This window comes from Furipterus horrens, unplaced genomic scaffold, assembly GCF_987537825.1.
Source record: "Furipterus horrens unplaced genomic scaffold, mFurHor1.1.pri manual_scaffold_2, whole genome shotgun sequence".
Classification (NCBI taxonomy): Eukaryota; Metazoa; Chordata; class Mammalia; order Chiroptera; family Furipteridae; genus Furipterus; species Furipterus horrens.
The window spans coordinates 174,018,080-174,040,050 of NW_028327172.1; the positions used below are offsets into that span (position 1 = coordinate 174,018,080).

General features: G+C 35.0%; 1 long non-coding RNA gene across 1 annotated transcript in view; it reads left to right on the plus strand.

Moving 5' to 3' along the window:
* The first annotated feature begins 1,410 nt into the window (after positions 1 to 1,410).
* Positions 1,411 to 21,971, plus strand: part of LOC150020026 (uncharacterized) — a 47,291-nt gene continuing 26,730 nt past the window's right edge. The window contains exon 1 of the long non-coding RNA XR_016509106.1: positions 1,411 to 1,527. This is a non-coding gene — a long non-coding RNA (uncharacterized LOC150020026). The remainder of the gene's footprint in view (positions 1,528 to 21,971) is intronic.

Here is a 21,971-nt window from a genome sequence, read left to right on the forward strand (position 1 = left end):
TCTTTCCAAGTAAGTAGTATTAATTATCTTTTTGTCCTCCATGTCAGGAACATCAAGCAGAGTTGTGTAGTTTTCTAGAATAGCTATGGCATCAGTTCTTTCTGTATTGCCTTCTCTCATAAGGGTTGTGGTACCAATCAAAGATATACTCTCTGGTTTTACTTCTTCCTCACGAGTAGTGATGAAAGTTCCAAGGTGGTTGTTTGCACTTACTATGGCAATGGTACTGTCATCTGCAGATGCATGGAGCTCATTCTTAGCTCTTTGGATGTATGCAGCAGGATTAGTGGCAAAGGATGGTTTAGATCTTCCAGTGGATGGGAAGAAGGGTTCAAGACTTTGAGTTGCTTTGGAGTCTCTCTGTAAGGGGAGGGGATTGCAAGGAAATAAAACATTATGGGTGGTGGGTGGTTATAGATACAGGTGTTGAGATGTTATTGTCCCCAGAAACAGTTATCCTGCTCTGTGCTATTTTGGAGTTGGGGAAAGTCTGGAAACTGTGGTATTGACAGCAGAAGTATCCTGCATAGCAGCAGATATATCCTGCATAGCAGCAGATGAAGGTGTAGCACTGCTCTTTGAAGCCTTTGCCAGAGTAGAACTGTATACTGTATCCTTAACATAAGCACAGCTAGCTGAAATCTGATTAGCTGGAGGGTTTCTTGGTGATTAATCCCCAAATTAGGGAAAGTTATATATGCAAGCTTGAAGAGTCTCTGAGCAATTTCTCTTTAAAAAAGATCCAGAGTGCTTCGTTACTTTATCAATAGACTCAGAGTAGCTATGTAAATAGTTTGTAGGTGCAGAAATTTCCTTTGTTCTTGAGATGGAAAAGAGTTGCCTTGCTGCCGTTTGTCTGATGGGAACAAAGATGTATTGGCGGACAAATGCTGATTTATATGACAGTATTTTCTGACTCTCATTATACTAAAGGAAAAGAAGTACAACATTTTGTGATACTCCCCTCACAGATTATATTCATTAAAAACCTGAAATTAATAGTTACTGTATTAAATTGATCAAATAAACATTCTGAAGGTCTTTGCTTTATTTTTTATTCATTGATTGTTACGTTAGTCAAGTTAGAAATATATAATATAAATGTAGAAAGGAACAGCTAATAAATTAAGTTTAAGTATACTCTGTGAATATAAATCCAGGTGATGTTCTGTAGCAAACATTCAGTAAGAAGTTTCTTACAGTATAGAAGGTATAGAGAAATCCCATTCAGATTCTCTACTATGATGTATTATACCTTCTGTTGTATTTATTTATTATATATGTGATCAATTTTAAAAGGATATTTATGAACAATAGAATTTTAAAACTACAGTGATATTTTGTTTAGCAAAATATTCTTTCTTGCTGATGATCTAAATCCACTCTTTCCTACCATCTAATTTTCAGTTCTGTAAGGATACTGTTATCCAAAATACTGAAACTTACCGGGAAGTACACCACAGAATTCAAGATGGTCACAGTCAGAACTAGGATCTTCATCATGTCTTGCTATTTCCTGCAACTAAGGTACAAGATTGTCCTATGTTACATTAACATATTGACAATTAAAGTGACAATTTTAAAAACATCATAAATAATCTCTATTTTATTTTAATATTATTGAGATTAACTAAAGTGCTGGCTTACTTAATAAGATAAACACAGTGTCCAAGATGTTCTAGTGCATTGTTAGAAATGATAATATGTGGAATAGAATACTCTAATTCTAAGGTCAGTACCATTTTAACGACCAGTGCAAATAGGAAGAATTTTGGCTTTTTACTATAACTTAGAGAATCAAGGAGTAAACAATCTAACTAGCAAAAATATTTTGGATAGACTGCTTCAGTGAGGACTTCATCATATAAATTCACCCTTGTTCTCATGTTAATAATTATCTATTTGTTGCACTTTCAGGAGCATTTAGATAAAAGTTAATTTATCGAATTCAGTCAGAATTTTAAATCTATCTAAGTATGTATTCCTTAAAGAAAAAGGTTATAAGAAAGAATTATTTTGTGATGGTTTCCTTTGCTGTGCAAAACCCTTTTAGTTTGATGTAGTCCCATTCATTATTATTTTTTGTTTGTTTCCCTTGTCTGAGGAGATGTATTAGATAAAGTATTGCTATGAGCATTGTCTGAGATTTTACTGCCTATATTTCCTTCTAGAATTTTTATGGTTTCTGGTCTAACATTTAAGTCTTTAATCCATTTTGAATTTATTCTTCTGTGTGGCATAAGAAAGTGGTCTCATTTTATTTTTCTGCACATGTCTGTCCAATTTTTCCAATACACTCTGATGGGAGAACATGTAGGCCAATACATCTGATAAGGGTTTAATATCCAAAATTTATTTAAAAAATCTTATACAACTCAACACCAAAACAAACAAACAAAAACAACAACAAAGAACAAACCCAAATCCAATTGAAAAATGGACAAAGGACCTGAATAGACACTTCTCCAAAGAGGACATACAGATGGCCAATAGACACATGAAAAGTTCAACGTCACTAATCATCAGAGAATGCAAATTAAAACCACAATGAGATATCACCTCCCACCTGTCAGAATGGCCATCATCAATAAATCAACAAACAACAAGCTGCTGGTGAGGATGTGGAGAAAAGGGAACCCTTTTGCACCGTTGATGTGAGTGCCGATTGGTGCAGCCACTGTGGAAAGTAGTATGGAGTTACCTCAAAAAATTAAAAATGGAACTGCCTTTTGACCCAGTGATCCCACCTCTGAGAATATATCTAAAGGAACCCAAAATACTAATTCAAAAGAATATAAGAACCCCTATGTTCATTGCAGTGTTATTTATAATCACCAAGATATGGAAGCAGCCCACATGTCCATCAATATGCGAGTGGATAAAACAACTATGGGACATTTACACAGTGGAATACTACTGTAAAAAGGAAGAAAACTTTACCCTTTGTGACAATGTGAATGGACCCGGAGAACATTATGCTGAGAGAAGTAACTCAGTCAGAGAAAGACAAATACCATATGATTTCACTCATTTGTGGAATCTAATGAACAAACTGAACTAACAAGCAGAAAAGAGACAGACAAGAACAATGACAGCTAAAGAGAGAGGGAGGTGAGAGGGTGGAGGGATTGAGAGAAAAGGAAGAAGGAATCATGGACGTGGACATGGACAACAACAGTGTGGTGATTGTGGTGTGGGAGGGCGGTATAAAGGGGACAAATAATAATAAAAAAATACAATAGAACATAATTTAAGAAGAAAGAATTAAGTAATTGGTAAAAGAATGGCTCCAAACCTGACTTATTTAAACATTTACCTTGGGAAGGAATCCTTCCTTTCAGTTGCCTTCTAGTTTTAACTTGACCAAATCAGCCTGGCTCAGCAATGCGTGGATAGAGGTGAATCCTTGCAGGAAGTCTAAATCTAAGAAAGAAGCTCCTAATTCTCTTCTTTATTGCAGTGGAGAGAGAAGACTCTTCACATATAAGGGATTGCTTTTGAGCTAATCCCAAAACAAAAGAGAGGAGGTGGCTGTTGGCTTTTGTGCAAGCATCTCTCAGGCACAAAGTGACCTAATTAACTTATCTTCTTGAAAAGGGCAAGGCTCATGTTTTAACTATTAAGAAGCCTTTTAAAAATTAACTCTCTAAACTCTAGTGTCATTTTCCTGTCATTTAAAAAAATTGCTCCTTCCTCTGCTTCCTCAGCAAAAATTTGATTCACTATAATATTATTTAATATGTATTTCCATTTATTAGTTTACATTAGGATTCACCCTGTGAGGTTCTGGTTTTTGTAAGGACAATATTATATTTGGTTGAGTGTCTGAAAATTATATTTATAATATAGAAGAATACATCACTTAAAAATCAACAGGATTGAAACACCCTCTCTGCTCCCTCTTCTACTGGATTTGTGTAGATCCCATGCTGTCCTCTCAGATGCTTCCTCTGGTAAATTCTACACTTGCTGATAGAGCTCTTAACTCCAGTTTCTGAAGCTAATTTTTTATTTGTGTGGAATTCACTAAAATACGTTATCCCTACTGTGTTACTTGTTAAGGTAATTCATTGGTATACATTTTAAAACCTCCATAAAAATACAAAATTACATTATTTTTTATGCTATTGGCTTTATTTTTATGCTATGCAAGGCATGGTGCAACAATACCTTTATAAAACAATATAGAGACTCCTTCTGAACACAATCAGCTTGCTCTCTGTTCTCATCTGAAGACACCTAAAACTTTACTTACTGACAATTGCAACTTTTTTTTTAACTCAGCATAGTTCTTTCATATCATGTAACCCTAAAATTCATAATGCTTTTGATATATATTTCACTAGGTCTTACTAGGTAGAAAGAAAAAATTAAACTTCTTGCAGTTTATTTTTCTTTAAGCTTCCTTAATTTCCCTATTCTCTGGCTCATCTTTATACTTTTTTTTTATTTTGTAGCTGACATTCTTTTATTATGCACTGGAACAAATACTGAATTCCTAAAGTTAGGTCCAAGACTATATTCAATTGTTCTTTTTTTTATCAGGCAGAGTATTGATGTACAAATCATCTATGTACATTATAAATTACCTTCAGATAAGCAACGTGTCATGAGTTGAACAAGTATAATGCTATTACTTCAGTAGCTTGGAAATACCATACTTGTGACATTAAAATTTTTTTATTCAAGAGAACTGAAGTTGGAAAGGTAGTGCAATAATACATACTTAAGGATGCAATGTTCATTCAATTAAAGATGATATTTGCAGCTCTATTCATTTCAAGGAAGCCTCCAGATTCAGACACAGAATTACTGGTTGGCACTGATTCATCTTTATAAGATCTTAGATAACTAAGATTTCCACTTCATGGTTTCCAAAGGTGAACTTGGAACAAGAAGACCAAAGCTTTGTCAGTTAAGAAACTTGATCTTTGAAATTCTTTTTCTATACTTCAAGAAGTCTTAATCCTAGTCAAGAATAAGTATGAAGGATCCAGGGACACAAACAACAGGCTGAGGATTGACTGGGCATGGGGTGTGGACGGGGCAGGAGACAGCAATGGGAAAAAAAAGTGGGACAACTATAATTGAACAGCAATAAAAGAAAAAGACATTGGAAAGAAAGAAAGAAAGAAAGAAAGAAAGAAAGAAAGAAAGAAAGAAAGAAAGAGAGAGAGAGAGAAAGAAAGAAACAAAGAAAGAGAGAAAGAGAGAAAGAAAGAGAGAAAGAAAGAAAGAAAGAAAGAAAGAAAGAGAAGAAGTCCTAATCCATCGTCTGCCTTCATGTAGGTGAATAGTTCATTTATTTTTTCACACGCTTTCCAGTAAATGAACTACTCACTATTTCTGGAAGTTGTCCTCTATAATGAGTAACTAGGCTAACACCAGTGCTTTTCTGTATACTAAAATAATTACACTGAAGCAGAAAACAAATTATGTGCCCACATTTAGTTATGATTCTTACATGGCAAAAATGAAGCCTAAATGCATAGCCCTAAATGACTTTTACAGAATTCTTATTTTGTTTTATTGAACCTCCAATTCAGTACCATACATTGAATGGATGAGAATATATTGGTTCAACAAATATCTATTAATTGTCTGTGAAAGGCACTGGGGGAAAAACAGAAGTCAAAGATTTAACACTTACTCTCAAAGAATTTATAATCTATTTTAGGACCAAAGGAATGTACATGATAACCATGTCCATTATCATTTGTTTAATCAATCAAGAATTAATTGAGTGCTTGTTAACTTTAAGTGATTCAACATTCATATACTTCACAAAGTGATCGTCACAGTGAGTCTAGTAACTGTCACCACTTACATTCATTATGATGTCATTGACTCTATTTCCTGTGCTGTATATTATAGTACCATTAAATGGTCTTTAACTCAAGTGAGTACAGAACATTGTTTCTCACTTCCCTTTATCAGTGATCAGTTTTTTGTATCCACTTGAAAGAGGTGGCTTTTGAGAGTCCTAGGTTTATGTGGAGAAACTCAGTTCCAGCTATTTTTCTGGAGTAGGCTCAATGCCCATTGTTTTGTTCTCATCTGGGTTTTTAAATTTAAGCTCCTGAATGTTAGACACCAAGCACATCCTTCAGGGCAGCCTTAGAGTCCATGCATATATTCCCCTCCCTCGATTTCATTTCCATGTTATATTGTGTGGTTTTCCCTTAGTATTATTTTTTTCCAAGGACCACTATAGATTTAAAATTGCCTGAAGGAGTAGTAGGGCTAGGTGGAAGGGGGTAACGGGGGGAAAATTGGGACAGTTGTAATAGGATAAACAATAAAATATAATTAAAATAAAAATAAAAGTATATTTATTACACTTAATCCAAAATTTCAGTCTAAAAAGTGTAATTATATTTTCCATGGTTTTAAAAATAGGTAAAATGGGAAAGATATCTCAGATTATGTAAGTGGGCATGGAACCTTTGTTTTCATTCCTTTGGTATCTTCTTGTGGAGACTGGCTGATGGGAGTTTTCGCTCAAGCTTTATGTATTTATCATTTCTGCATTCCATGCATTTACTTTGTTGAAACAAAAATTGCAGGATGAAATTAAACAGGTAAGAAAGACTTCATTCAAGACTACTGCAATGGTCAAGTCTGCTGAAACTAAATGTGAGAGATTTTTAAGTGCTGGAATGAGCTAAAGGATGCTACTGGAATGCTGATAAATGGGATGTGCTGAAAACACTGTGTAATTCTTGAGTTTCTGAGTGTTTTTCTCTGCGATTAGACCATCTGTATTTGCTAAGTGGTGCTTATCTAACTTAGGCTCCTAACTTCCCGTAGAGACTGAGTGTTAGGGGCACTTAAGGGTTGCAAAGTTGGAAAAAGGCTTTCATGAAGATGGCAGTATTGCAAAGTGACCAAGAAAGAATTTATAATTGCCAGTTTTCTAAAGAAATGTCCTAAGACTCCAAGGGGCTTAGAGTCAGGAAGAAACCTGTCTGAAGTTTAGTTAAGCTTGGTTAACCTTATATTTAAGTCTTTTATATTGGGAACTTTTTAAAAGGACAACCATATTAATCTTTCAATTAATTTCCAAATATGCGAGTGATACAAATGCATACAGGGAACAAATGGTTTTCAAAATGATTTATTGAACAAAACTTAAAGAGTAAAATTGACTACATTTAAAAAGTGAGAGGGAAAAGCAGAATTTCTAGAATGGTCTCATTTCTAAAATGTGATTGCAGTCAAATGGAAGCAGGCATTTCAGATTTTGGGGTGGTAGAGTTCAGTCCAGTGACTAACGCATCAGACAGACCCAGTGGTAGAGGCGGAAACTGATGGAGGCATAGTGGGAGCCGCAGGGGTAGGTATATCTACAGATTCTGTAATGGCCTCATTCTCTCTAGTTGTATCTTCAGTGGCTGAAGAACCAGGTTGAATGGAGACAGAAGTAACTGGGATGGTGGTGGCACTCCCTGGTATACTCGTACTGGCAATGGTTGTGGCATCTGAGGCTGATGGTATGATTGCAAGACTTGTGGAGGTTGCAGCTGTTGCCATGGTGGCTGTCATAGGAATTGTGGTTGCAGATGAAGCAGATGTTACAGTAGTAGTCACAGAGGTGGTGCTCGCTTCTAAGGTTGTGGAGTCAGATGAAGGGGCCGTGGCATCGGTGGGTGCAGTTGTGGCACCTTCGGTTGGAGTGGTGGCAGCATCAGTGGTTGTGTCATCTGCTGTTTCAGTGGTGGTCTCACCCACCGGTGTGATGGCAGACATGAGTGCAGCTGTGGTGGCAGTACCAGGCACACTGGTGGTTATAGAGCTCGATGCAATTGTGAGACCTGAGGCAGCTGTGTCTGTGACAGAACCAATAGCATTCATAGAAGTTTTGGGTACTTTTGTGGCAGCAGGAGCAAGAGTTGTGGCAGCACTGGCTAATGATGAGGTAGCACCAGTGCTGGTGACATCAATCCCTGGAGTTGTGGAAGGTGTTACAGTTGTGACTCCACTTATGGAGGTTGTGGTTGTACCAGTGGTGGCAGCCATAGCAGGGGATGTGGCTCCTGTGTTTGCTGAAGTTGTAACAGCAACTTGAGTAGTGGAATCATCTGGGAGAATGGCGTCATCTGCTGTGTTTGCTTCATCTTCTGAGGCCTCTGTGGTAATATCAGGTGTAATGGTGGAGGCAGACATTAAGAGAGTTGTGGAGCCAGCCTCCAGGTGTATGGAGGTTGCAGCACTAGAAGCAGCAGACTCTTGTGATGTGTATTCTGCTGAAGGTGTCACTGAGGCTACCAGAGATGTTGGGACAGTTGTAGTGGGGGTAACACCTATTGCTGAGTTAGTAGTTGATGTCACTTGGACTGTGGTGGCAGCCACTGGGCATAGAGTTTCTGGTGTTCTAGTGGCTGCATTATATCCTTTAGTTACAGTGGTTGGGCCTTCAGTTATGTTTTCAATGCCCCTTGGCTTTTTTGCAGGGTTTGGTTTATGACAGGGTAGCTTAGAAGGCAAATGAGGTTGGTGAGGATGCTGCTGGTGCTGGGAATGTGGATCATATGGCCATGGTCTTGGTGGAGGTGGATAGAATTGATGGGTCTGCGTTGGGCACTTTTGTGGTAGATTTGGTCTTGGACAAGGAAGTTTAATGTGATGAAATAAAGATGCAACATGTGAAGGTAATGGTATTATGACTCTATGTGGATACTTTCTCTGTGCAGCTTGAACAGAGTTTGAGCCTTTTGGTTTAGATAATTTCAACCTCTTTCTGGCAGGTGTAGATTTCCTTTTTTTAGATTGTTTTACAGTTTTGCCTACTAGGCGGGGTGGTATTTTCATTCTTCGAGGGGATTTAAGCTGATTTACATCTTTCTTAAGAGGTTTAGACAATCTCTGTTTTAATATACTTGGTCTTTTCTTTACTGTTAGAGATGCAGGCTGCCCCTTTGCAGTCATTTTACCTGTGGTGGGCTGTTTCTTTTGAATTTTCTTATTTGCTAGAAATCTTTTTGGTCCTGCTTGGGCAGATTTAGACTGATTGAGCAGTTTTTTGGAAGGTGGTTTAGAATTTTGCTTTTTTCGTGCAACTCCTCTTGGTCGATTAAGGTTTCTCTTGGTGGATATTGATGCTGTCTTTTTAGACTTAGTTAGATTTTTTTTTTTAGCTTTGGGATCTGCTCCTGTTGCTGTTGCCTTAGTTGGCTCTTTTTTGACTGGACTTAACTGTTTATTTTTTTGTTTCTTTAAAGTTTTCTTTTTGGCTAAACTTTTTTTGGGGACTCCTTTAACTGCTTTTGCCTGATTCTGTTTTTTCTTGGCAGATGATGACAGAGTTCTGTGAAATTTACTTGATCTTTTCTTTGGAGTTGAAGAGGTTTGGGGGGAAGATTTTATCGTTCTGGATTTAGGTGATTGTTTTTTTGATAATTCAGGCGAGGTGTTTTTAAAATTCTTTAGAAAGTTCTTCTTACGTAGAGATATATTTGAAGCTGTGCTCCCACTTGTGGGCTGTTTTAACTGTTTCTTAGCAGGTATAGACTGGATTTTCTTAGATTTTTGTGAACTTTTCATTGCAGCTGAAATTCTTTTTAATGCTGCCTTAACAGTTCTTGGGAAATTCAGATCCCTTTTGCCAGAGATGGACAGGGTTTTTTCAGGTGCATTTCGACTTTTCTTTGTGGCTGAAGGTGGTTTTGGTGCTGCTACAGTCCATTTTGAGTGTTGCTGGACAGTTGTCTTTTGACTTTCTTTAGGCTGTTTTAGAGTTTTGCTTGCCCTTAATGGAGTATTTTGTCTTGTTAGAGCAGATGAATAGGAGGTCCATCCTTTCTTGGTAGAAGTCAGTGTATTTTTCTTAGGCCTGACTTGTATACTTTGTCTTTTTGATCCCTGGATAGATTTTTTCTTTTTATTTGATGTCCTAGAATTTGAAGATAATTGGCTGGCTGCTTTGTTAGTCAATACAGATGGGGCAGACGCATGAGAATGGCCTTGAGGTTTCCCAATGACCTTGCTGGACGGAGACCTCCTTTGTGGTGTCCTGGCAGGGGAACTTTGCACTGGTTGACTGTTGATCGCCTTTCCTATCACCAGGCGCTGTGCTTGCTGACTTGTACTGAACTGCAGGGGGTAAAAATAGAAGACGTTACCAAGTGAAATATTCAATCCATTATTGTTTCCTATTTTTATTTCAATTACAGAAATTGGTCTTCTCTTTAGGTTGAGAAGTGCTTTGGATTTGAATGCGATATAAATTTGGAATAAATTGTACTATGAATTTAAAACCACAAGGCAAAATATATTGGTGATTAGATAAAGTACCTGGTCATTACTTTCAATGCTAAAGTGTTTACTATAAAAATCCAGCCAAATACAAAAATATAATTTTATGAAATGCAATTAGCTGGTTTCCTGGAATGCCATGAGTAAATCTAAGAAAACGTGTGTTTCCCTTAGAGACTGCAGAGTGAATATCATTGTCATGTCCTTTAGGAATTAAGCAAAAAATCATACAGGCAACCATATTACATGAATCTCACTGAAATTATTATAACAAAAGTCTAGTTTAGAAATTATACGAAAGAGAAATATTTAAAAGCAGAAAGTTGGATGTTAGAAATATTCAACAAAAATTAAGTTACTTTTGCTTATAAAAGCTTTGTCTGAGGCATTGAATGCTGTGGGACGAATTCTATGAGAAAATAATAGTGATGGCGTGAAAGGAAAGGATCCTTGGAATGAAGCATGGCTGGTTAAACAGAATTGAACAGACGCTTGAAGCTGACCTATAATTCTAACATTACTAGAAGCAATGCTCTCTAATCAAAGAGAGATATAAGGAGCTAGTGAAGAGTACATATATAATTAAATCAGAAGAGGGTATTTAAAAAAAATTCTGCAAGAAATATATATATATAAAAGCAAAGGCCATTATACTCGAGAGACCCAGGCTCGCTCAGAAAAGTATATAAAACCTATTTGAACATGTCATGTTTCAGATAAATCAAATTTGTGACATATAACTATATTTTATTTTAGATACCAATAGAAGAGACTGTTTTCCTTTTCACTATGCTTATGTGTTATTTTTATTTTTAAATTTTAACATTTATTTATTTTTAGAGAGAAGGGAAAGGAGGGGGAAAGACACAGAGAGAAACATTGATGTGAGAGAGAAACCGATTGGTTGCCTCTTGCACACCCCCAGCTGGGGACCTGGCCCACAACCCAGACATGTGCCCTGAGTGGGAATTGAACTAGCAACACTTTGCTTTGCAGGATGACACCCAACCAACTATACCACACTGGTCAGGGCTTACTGTGTTTATATCTTAAGCAGAAGAATATATTATAGCCTTCGACTGTGAGAACTTAATAATAAGACTTGGAGGGTGAGTGAAAATCAAACACCATATACATAAACTCACACTCATTCTTCAAACTTCATAAGGGACTACCCTTAAAATAGAGGTGGTAGGTGAACCTGGATATTAGGAGAAGTAAAGTCTTGGTGACTTCTTCCTCTAAACTTATTTGGAGATTTTTTCATACCTTACGCTCCTCAACTAATAGTCATTCTTTTCTGCTTCTCTGCCTCTTTTTCCTTTTCCTTCCTTTCCATGCTTCCTTTTGTTTTGGCTTCTCCTCACATTCCAAGTGATTTTGAATATTTCCATGGGTATTAGAAGTAGAAGGTAATTGTTTGTGTATCTTTCCATCTCATGTGACTCAGTTTGGACTTTAGAAATACAATGTGACAATCTTACTCTGAACCCCATCTCAATGTTATGTAGCCCTCAATTTTAGGCTGTTCTTTTAGTTTTCACGTGTGTCGAATCTTACCGAGAAACAAAAGGCAAAGACCAGAATAAGTCCGGTTAGGATTAAAGTCTTCATCCTGTCCCTTAACACCTATTAGTAAAGAAACAAGAGAAAATACTTGTTATGCAATTTGATGATGAAAAGATAAGTTTTACTGAACTGCACAGTGCTACAAAATTAAGATTTCAGTAGCAATTTAAATAATAAAAAATTCTTTTTCTAAAATTAAACTTAAATGTGGATGTGAAATGAAAAGATACATATTTTTTTAAGACACCATCATTATTTAAAAACACTAAAATATTCGCTTTTTTACTTGGTTTGATAATGAGACTTCTTTAAATTCTCACCTATAAGGAGAACTTCATCTTCTATTGGGAATTACAATAGTTAAGAAATTCCTCATTTACCCATTAACCACTCACTGTGTGCATATGTGTATCTGTGCACGCACACACACAAATCCTACTTGCCTTACCCTCCCAACTCCCATGATTTAGGAAAATTGTAGCAGCTGTGACATAAAGAGAGTTCTAGGAAGGTATATGGTATGTTATCAAGTTGAGAGGTCAACTTATGGAACTTAGTTCCTATATATATGACAGGTAACATGGTGTCCTATGTTTTACTGTGTTGCAAAGACAAGTTTCATGAGGTCCTCAGATGATATTGTTTTTTGCTCTTTTTCTCCCTCCAATTTATATTTTTGGTCTACATACTATTCTTAAAATATTTTATGAGATATTGTGTACTTTGTTGCCAATTCATTTTTAGATGAGGTTCACATCACAATTAAACTTATTGAATTATGAACTCTATTTCTGATCTGTATTAATCTAATTTTTGAAAAATACTATTGTGTTCTTTCTGATGTAAGATGGTCATGTGGGAGCAAAGTATATGATGTTTCCATGATGCCAGTTCATTATGATGGGTATACAGAAAAAAGACTCCTTACACCAGAATTTTGTGAAAGAAAAATGAAAACTAAAGGCAGCCTGTACCTATGTTAAGAATTCCCTTAGGGGAGCTCAGTATAAATGAGCTAGTTCTAGTGGTATGTGGCTTGTGAGAATGATGGTGGAACCCCATCTTTAACTGCCATCAGTGCCAACAGATCAACTTTTAGATCATCTACAGAAAACCTTTGAAACCACATGGTGCTTCAGCTGGAGTCTGAACTGAATTAGTTTACATCACTATCTTTTCTCATAAAACAGTCTCTCCTAAGTGCTCCCCATTGCAGTGAATGGTGCATTATTCACCAGTAGTTAGTGTAAGCTGGAAACCTGAGTCAGTCTTGACTCTCTTTTTCATTCTCCCATGTCCATCAGTCACTTAATCCTCATTATATTTTACTTCCTAGAGAGTGTTTTCAATCAGTTCACTTCTCTTATCTTCACCAATAGCATCCTATGCAAATTAGCATCATATCTCATTTGGGCTACTTCTTAACTCAGCAAATATTATTATGTAGTCAGCACTGTTCTAGAAGATGTAGATATAATGTCCTTGACCTACTGAGGTTTCAATTTTCATGATTACCAAAGCAGTCTCTTAACTGGCCCACAATGCTGTTATTAATTAACTACAGTCATTGTGATATTTATAAATTATGAATATGATTATTCTAGTTCTCTGGTTAAAATGTTCACTGGTTTCCCATTGCATTTTAATCTAAAGCCAAAAAAAAATATCCTCAAGTGGCTTACAAAACTAGTTGCAGTCCTGCCTTTCATTGATTTTCAGTCACACCTCTCCAGTCTCACCCACATTCTGTGTGTGTGTGTGTGCACACTTGTGAGAATCTTTTTTTTTTTCTTGAGGGCCTTTATATACATATTCTACTACACAATTCACTGAAATAGGGGCGTTTGTTCTATGTAAATATTTAAACAACTCCAATAAAGGTAGCTAATGAGGTGCTCATTGTCAATAACTCTTACCTTACAGGAGAGAATTCTCTCTAGTGTATGATAAGGAGTCCATCTCTCTTCTCTTGGCTTCTGTGAAACCATCTTATCCTGGTTTTCTTTATACCTCTCTGAAGTTCTTTTTAAATGTTTATGAACTTTCTTTCTTCCTTTCCACATTAGGATCCTGGTGTCAGACCTATTTGTCTCTCCCTCTATAGCAATATGCCTATATGATCTCCTGCTTTTCTACTCAGAAACAGCATCCATTTGGTTGTACTGTTGTACCTTTGACACAGCCTGTCCAAAATTGAAGCTCTAGCCTCTTCTCAATTAAGAAACATGGTGTTAATAGAGAAAAGAAGATTCTAGAAGCATTGTCATTACCCACACAATTACCTTGAAAGCACTGCCCCTTTGGGATCTCGGTCAGGACTTGCTGCTTTTCGATCCATCCAGTGCCTGTGAGACTTAATGCTTGCAGATGTAAAAAGAACTAATTGCATGGTTCTTCCACCTAATAAGGCAACAGTGCCTTCCCTTAGCACCTCCTACTTTTTCCCTATTGGTTGTGGTTGTAAGCGATGACTAGGAAAGAAATATTCATATGTGGGATTATTTCAGTTTAATCTTAAAAAATTTCCCTTTAGATTTTCTGTGCCAAGAACATTGAGAACTCCATTTTTATCTTTTACTTGATAAAACCTGATAGTTAAAAGAAAATTCACAAAAATCTGATAGTTAAAATATATAACTTTTGTGTATATCATTCATTTCAAGAAACTATTATTCAGTTTTTGAAATGCAGTTATGAAATAATTTATATTTTGTCAAACATTTCCCAAATTTTGAAATTTGATCAAGTTTATTTTTGCAGTTTACTTCAATATTCCAAAGTTTAAGAGAATTGAAGAGATAAATGTCTGAAAGAATGTAATAAGAAGGTATACTCTTTCTGCCACTGAATTAAAACAGATAAACACATAATTTCAAAGAGCCCATGCTAGTGAAATATGTCCACCCCACTGCACCCCATCCCACTCCCTTTTTTACCTAGAATTCCTCAAATTTTGAAGAGCACACATTTAATTATCTCACAATCTACTTTATGAATCCTTTTTCATTTGTTCTGGTTATGCAATGAGAAATTCAGATAATTTCATTTGGCATACTTGTTTTTATTAATTTTATTCTGGTTTACCATTTTCTCATATTCACCTATGTTAAACCACACACTGGAAGAAATGTCAAATTATCTGATTCTCAACTAAATAACTGTGAATAATCACCATTGTGTTTGAGAAAATAATAGAAAAAGGTTTTAAGGGCAATTTTAGAATGGTAAAAAGACTACTAACCTTGGACTCAGAAAACCTAGGTTTAACTCCTAGCTCTGTCATTTTATTACTATGTGAGCTTGGTGAACTTGTTTGCAATGCTGTTTTCTCATCTATAAGTGAGAATCATCCCTGATCTATTTACTTGAAAGAATTGGTGTTAAAATTAAATTAGAATATTCATTTACTTTGCAAACTCTAGACCACTATGTGACAATATATTTACAATTTAACTTGTGCATTGAGTCTTCCTAATAATTTATTACTTATCGATATACTTAATATAACTTTTAATGTTAACATTATTTGGAATGACAACTTTGAATTATTTACTCATTTAACAGATTTTTTTTAGATATCAACCCTGTGGAAGGTACTGTGAATTCAGTAGGAACAAGACAGACTTGGTTCCTACTTTGATGGGTTAGGGATTTGTTGGAAAGCAGTATAACACAAACAGAAAAGAGTGGCTTTGATCCATTGATAGCTGGTTAACTTAGCAAGTACACTTCCACTCAGCCTTTCTTTCGGACAAATTTTCATCACCTTTTCTTCCAAGAATCTCATGAAGATCCAAGTCAGGGTTTGGCTGCCCTTGAATGACTGGATGGTTGTGTGATAATGAATGCTGCGCAATAACAATACACAATATTGTCTTTGCTAAGAATTAAGGTAATCACTTTAAAGTTAATAAAATTATATATATGCATGACTGACACACCGATTTGATTCATAATGAGGTGTGACTCCTTTCTCTTTTATGCATGTCATTACTTTGGAACACTAATGACACTTTTATGAAGTCAATATTATTTTAGGTGTTTCAATTTATGGTTCTTATTTTTATTGAAAATGGAATATAGTAGAAATAACTTTGAAGGTTAAAAACTGGTTTGCATATTCTCTAACACAGTTTATTACTTAACAGTACTCATTTGAATTTATACTTAACAATTTTACAAGAAAGAACCTTATATGGAAATTTTATCATATAACAAACTCTAAGTTTATGTAAAAATTATTCATGCATTTGCCAATGTGAACTTTTAGAAAAGCTTTTAGTGATCATCAGTAAACATATTATGTATTTATTAACATGTTATTGATATGGAAAAGATAAATTGTTAATAATTTCATACTTAAACATCAACTGAGATTAAACAAAATATTTCTGGACATATTTCTGTCAAATTTTAGTATATTAACTTGACCTTAGATGTATTTCTATCAGGTTGTTTTGAAAAAAAATAGGAGACTAATTGCTGACACATGGTTTATATCCAATAATTATAGAAGGGAATTTTAGACTTACTTACCCATCTGTCCTAAAATATAACATTTAGAAAATTAAGGCAATGCAAAATTATTGTCTAGTAGAAATTTGAAAGAAAAATAAATATATTATATATAATTTTTGGAAAGAAGGAAGAATGATTGCATAAATAGAAACTATGGTCTCTTAGCTAATTCCAGATAGTAGGTAGCAATTCAAAACTAGGTGAGAATTTGCAGATACAGTGTCATTTGAAGAACAATAAAATGTATTAAGTGGAGATATCTTCATTCTGATATATATATATAAGGAGTGTTCAGAAAGTATCCAGCCACATACTATGAAAAATAGACCTTTATTAAAGAAGATACAAGATACAAGAAACATTGTACATAAGACAATGACACCTCAGTCCTCTTCAAAGTAGACACCTTAAGACCTCACACAGTTCTCCCAATTGTCATCAGCTGCACCGTCATATTTTCCTGCATCTCATTGATGGTCTGAAATCTCTTCCCTTTCAAAGGTGATTTTAGTTTTGCGAAAAGTCAGATGTTGCAGGGCACCAAATATGGGTTGTAGGGGGGCTGAGTCAGCTAGGTGATTTGATGTTTCACCAAAACACTCTGCATGAGATGTGATGCATGAGTGGGAGCACTGTTGTGAAAATGAAGCTGCTAATCACCAGTTGCCCATAGCTGTGGCCTTCTGAATTAAGACTTCTTTTTTTTTTTTTCCTTTCCTTTTTTTTATTGTTGTTCTATTACAGTTGTCCCATCTTTCCTCATTGCTCTCCCCTGCCCCGCTCACCTCCCCTCTCTCCCACAGTCGATCCCCACCCTGTTGCCTATGTCCATGGGTCATTTATACTAGTTCCTTGACTAGACCATTCCCCTTCTTTACCTCCTTCTCCCCATCCCCACTCCCCTCTGGTCACTGTCAGTCTGTTCCTTGTTTCCATGCCTCTGGTTCTATTTTGCTCATTTGTTTTGTTCATTATGTTCCTGTATTAGGTGATATCATATAGTATTTTTCTTTTCCTGCCTGGCTTATTTCACTAAGCATTATACTCTGCAGTTTCCACCCATGTTGTCAAAAAAGGCAGGAATTCCTTCTTTCTTTCTGCTGCATAGAATTCCATCATGTAAATGTACCGCAGTTCTTTGATCCACTCATCCACTGATGGGCACTTAGGCTGTCTCCTGCATTTGGCTATTCTAAATAGCACTGCTATGAACATATGAGTGCATAGGTTCTTCTGAATTGGTGTTTCAGGATTTGTAGAGTATAATCCTAGTAGTGGAATTGCAAGATCAAAAGGCAGTTCCATTTTCAGTTTTCTGAGAAAATTCCATACTGTTTTCCACGATGGTGAATTAGGCCTTTTGAATCATCCAAATAGTTTCTGCAGAGGAATGTTGAAGTTTAACTCAAATTTCATGCAGATTTATTGCTGTACTAGCTCAGTCATGTTGAATGTGACAATCACACAGTATACATACTCACTCAACAGCACCTACCACCCCCAGGTTATATTGATGTCATGCAAACTGTTCTCATTATATCACCAATGGGTGGACATTTTCTGGAGAGACCTTATATGTACATATACAAATTCTTTAAAATATATATTTCTTTCAGTTAATTTCACTGTGAAATGTTTTTATCTTTTACATTTTTAATTTTCTGCTAGTGTTTATTTTTCTTCGCTCATAGTCATCATCTTTAACTCAGCATTTTCAAGAATAATGAAATATGATTTCCCCCAATAGCTTATAATTTAAGCTAGTAAATTTGTTTATTGAATGGATAAATAAGTAAAAATTTAAACGTGTACTTTAACACTCAATGTGGTGTTTTCTGAAGTATAGACACAACATTTCAGTTACAGATTTATGGAACTATTTGGGCCCATATATTCAACAATGTGGAAGTAAGTATACTTACAGTAAAATGAAATTTGCCTGTAGTAAAAAAAATATTATTTTTCCCCAAATTTCTGACTTTATAATGTATAATGGCTTTATAATAGCATACAGATTTATTTAAAATCTCTTTTAAGAGAAATTTATAGTTTAGTTTTTGAGTTAATTCCTATATGCTTATATTCCCTGGACAAAATAGTTGAATAGCTGCCATTGATTTTATATTAATCTGTTTTCCCAGTCCATATTCTTTTATTTTTCTGCCTTCTATGCCTAGCTATTCATCCATATGTGCATTCTTATTTTATCCTGAAACAGATGAGATCATCAGAAATTGAGTTTCTCCATTCATTTCAAACTAGTGCTCAATGATTAGATGAATCTAACAAGAAATAAGTATTATTTAGCTCTTGCTACAAAACAATAGATGCCTGATCACTTGTTCTATACAATATTATACTGGAGGTCCTATCAAAGACAGTAAATAAAAGGCTAGAAAGACAGAAAGAAAATTCTCACAATGTACAGACATGTGTTATATGTAAAAAATTCAGAAAAATGTACAGGAAAATGATCAGAATTACTAAGAGAATATAGCAATGTCATTATATAAAGTTAATAAAATCAATTATATTTATATATATATGCAACAAAGAGAATATAAAATTTTAAAATAATTGGCATTTACAATATCATAAAATACTAAATTTAATGATATGTTCAAATTCTTCAGTGAAATCTAAAAAACTTTATTGTATTAGTTTGTTATTCTGCCATAAAAAGTTACCATAAATTTTTTATATTGCAGTTTTTAAAGTCAGAAATATGCTATGGGTCTCACCAGATTTAAACCAAGGTGTAAGCAGACTTTCTTTCTTGGAGTCTCTTGGGTAACCTCTGTTTTTTCCTCATTTGGGTTGTTGGCAAAATTCAGTTCCTTGTGGTTGTAGGACTGGTGGGCCCATTTTCTTTGCCTTATAAACTTAGAACTGTTGCTAACTTTTTGAGGCTGCTACATTAAAAAAAAAAAATCTACACCAGGGGATATGTTCATTGATTTTAGAGAGAGCAGAAAAGAGGAAGAGAGAGAGAGAAAGAGAGAGAGAGAGAGAGAGAGAGAGAGAGAGAGAGAGAGAGAGAGAGAGAGAGAGAGAGAGAGAGAAAGAGAGAAATGTGAAAGAGAAATATTTATCAGTTGCCTTGTGAACATGCTGTGACTGGGGATTGGATTGCAATCTAGGTATATGTCCTGACCAGGAATTGAATACACAAACTTTTGGTGTACAGGATGATGCTCCAGCCACCTGAGCCATCTAGCCAGGGCAACTTTTAAAAAATTAATAATTTAAATTTGACCTCTTTCATATTTTTAAATTGCTTTTCAAGACATTAATTGTTATAGTAGTTGAAGCTTAGTTATATCATATTCCTGACTATGCCTCTCTTCCAGACTCTAGCATTTGAAAAAGACAGAAAATAAAGGTTCATAAATCATTCCAAATAATAGCACATCTATTGGGGATTTCAGCAAAAGATTTTATGGATGACCAGTAAGCACTTTGCAGAGGTTGAGTGATTTATATTTTTCCTGGCATGATGTATTGAATATGGAGTAAGCATATAAATGACCCATTCATTTTCCTGTACTATTTGATTAAAGGAAAAACTGTCATATTTTTGTACTTTGAGTATTCATCAATTTTTTGTAAACTGGGGTAACTTCAATTCCAAAAGCTTCATGACGTGTGTGTGTGTGTTTGAACAGATATGAGACTGTGGCTTCAAGCCTGGAGGAAACTGGTCATGCAGGTTAAGAGCCTCAATCAACTCCTTGATTCTTGCCATGAATCTTCTTGCAGTTGTGGTTATCTGTAGCCTGCCTATGCCTAGAATTTGCTCTTGGGAGTGATCTAAAGTTAGCAATACATCTCGGGACATAAATTTAATGCTAACTGTAGGGTCCCCATAATTCCAAATAGTCACTTTGGGGTCATCTGGATTCAAACACCATGACTTAGTTTTTCTCTAGTCCCAATGACTAGGCCGCAAATTTAGATGTTCCAGTGCTATCCTGGAGAAGATATTCTTAATCAGTGTTAGACCATGGAGCACTTTGAGAATCAGTTGTAATTATGAACTTTGTCCCCAGTTAAACTTGCGTACTCAAACTCATATTAAATTTGCCTTGGAATTTTAAGGTGTTAAAGATCCCTGAAGCATATTCACAGACTCTTCTCAAGTTAAGAGATCCAGTTGCATTCATTTGGCTTTATTGTACAAAAGCCAAAAAATTAAATGTTGCATGAAAGTACAATATAAGGGCAGGAGACAGAGTTGAATCTGTGAAAATCACATTTTCTCTTGACTAAAGGCCGACAAATGGCCAAAGGAAAGCTTGAATTGATTTCAGCAAAATCTAAAAAAAAAAAAAAAAAAAGACATTTTAAAAATTTACTTCACTTTCCCTTCTCTCTGCACTTCTCCCCCTTCCCCATCCACTCTGGTCACTCTCAGTCTTTTCTTTGTTTCCATGACTCTGGTTCTATTTTGCTCATTTGTTTGTTTTGTTCATTAGGTTCCAATTTACACATGTGCTGATCTAAGTAAATGATAGTGTTTTTTGTTGCTATTTTCTTCAAATTAGACAGCCCATATGGAAATAGATGGCATAGTAATTGAACCTTCATATCTAATATCAATAAGGATGTGAGGTATTGGCTATAAGTAAATCTTAATATTTATTAATTTTACCTTATCTTTTCTAATGCATTACATTGTACAGATTGATCAAATTCTATAATTCTTTTACAATATGCAGTCTCATTTAAATCTCATAGTAACCAAAATCCTGAGAAAATAAAATTTCAGAGGGACTAAAACTTGCCTAAGGTCAACACAAATAAGAGAAACATTCTTCTCTGATCTAACTCTATTATCATTAAATCACATAACAGTGTTGTATTTTAGATAATAAAACATGTAGGCAGTATAACGCACTGAAAGTATCTGTTGCACTCAAAAATTTGTAACTTTCTCTTCAAGTTATTTTATACTCTTTGGTCCTTTTCTGCTTTGTCAATCTTTAACTTCTTCCCTAAGTTTCAAATTGTTTTAGACTCTGCCATTACTCATCGACTCAAGTAATAATAGAGACAATTTACACTACACTTCAAGTTCTGAAAGTACTCTTTTAATATGATATGCTTTCAAACTAAAAATTAGATTTCTTCCATGTGTTTATTTTAGGATAAAATAAATTTGTAGTGCTTAAGAGCGTGGATTCTTTCACAAATGATATCTGAAATAAAGGAAATGGGAAACATATTTCCTTTCCCTTCATTCATACAAAAATTAAAGTGCAAGAATACTGTTAAATGATTAATATGTATTTAAACTCATATCCTCTTGAAAATAAGAAAAATCATGAGATAACATAATATTTACTCTATTATGTGTGAATAGTAATAAAATAAAACTAATAAATTCTGGGAGCATTCCAACTGTCAAAAAACATTTGATAATAAAATATGGAAGTTTTCTTCATTTTGTAAAATAAGATTATTTTTCATTTTTTTGTTGGAACAGAATCTAGTGTATCAATGCTATGACACCATCAAATTAAAATTATAATTAACCCATTTCCTGTCCTCATAACAGACTTAATTTATCCATTAGTATGAATGGATAGTATAAATAGTATAATTTAAATTTTATTATTGTATTGATAAAT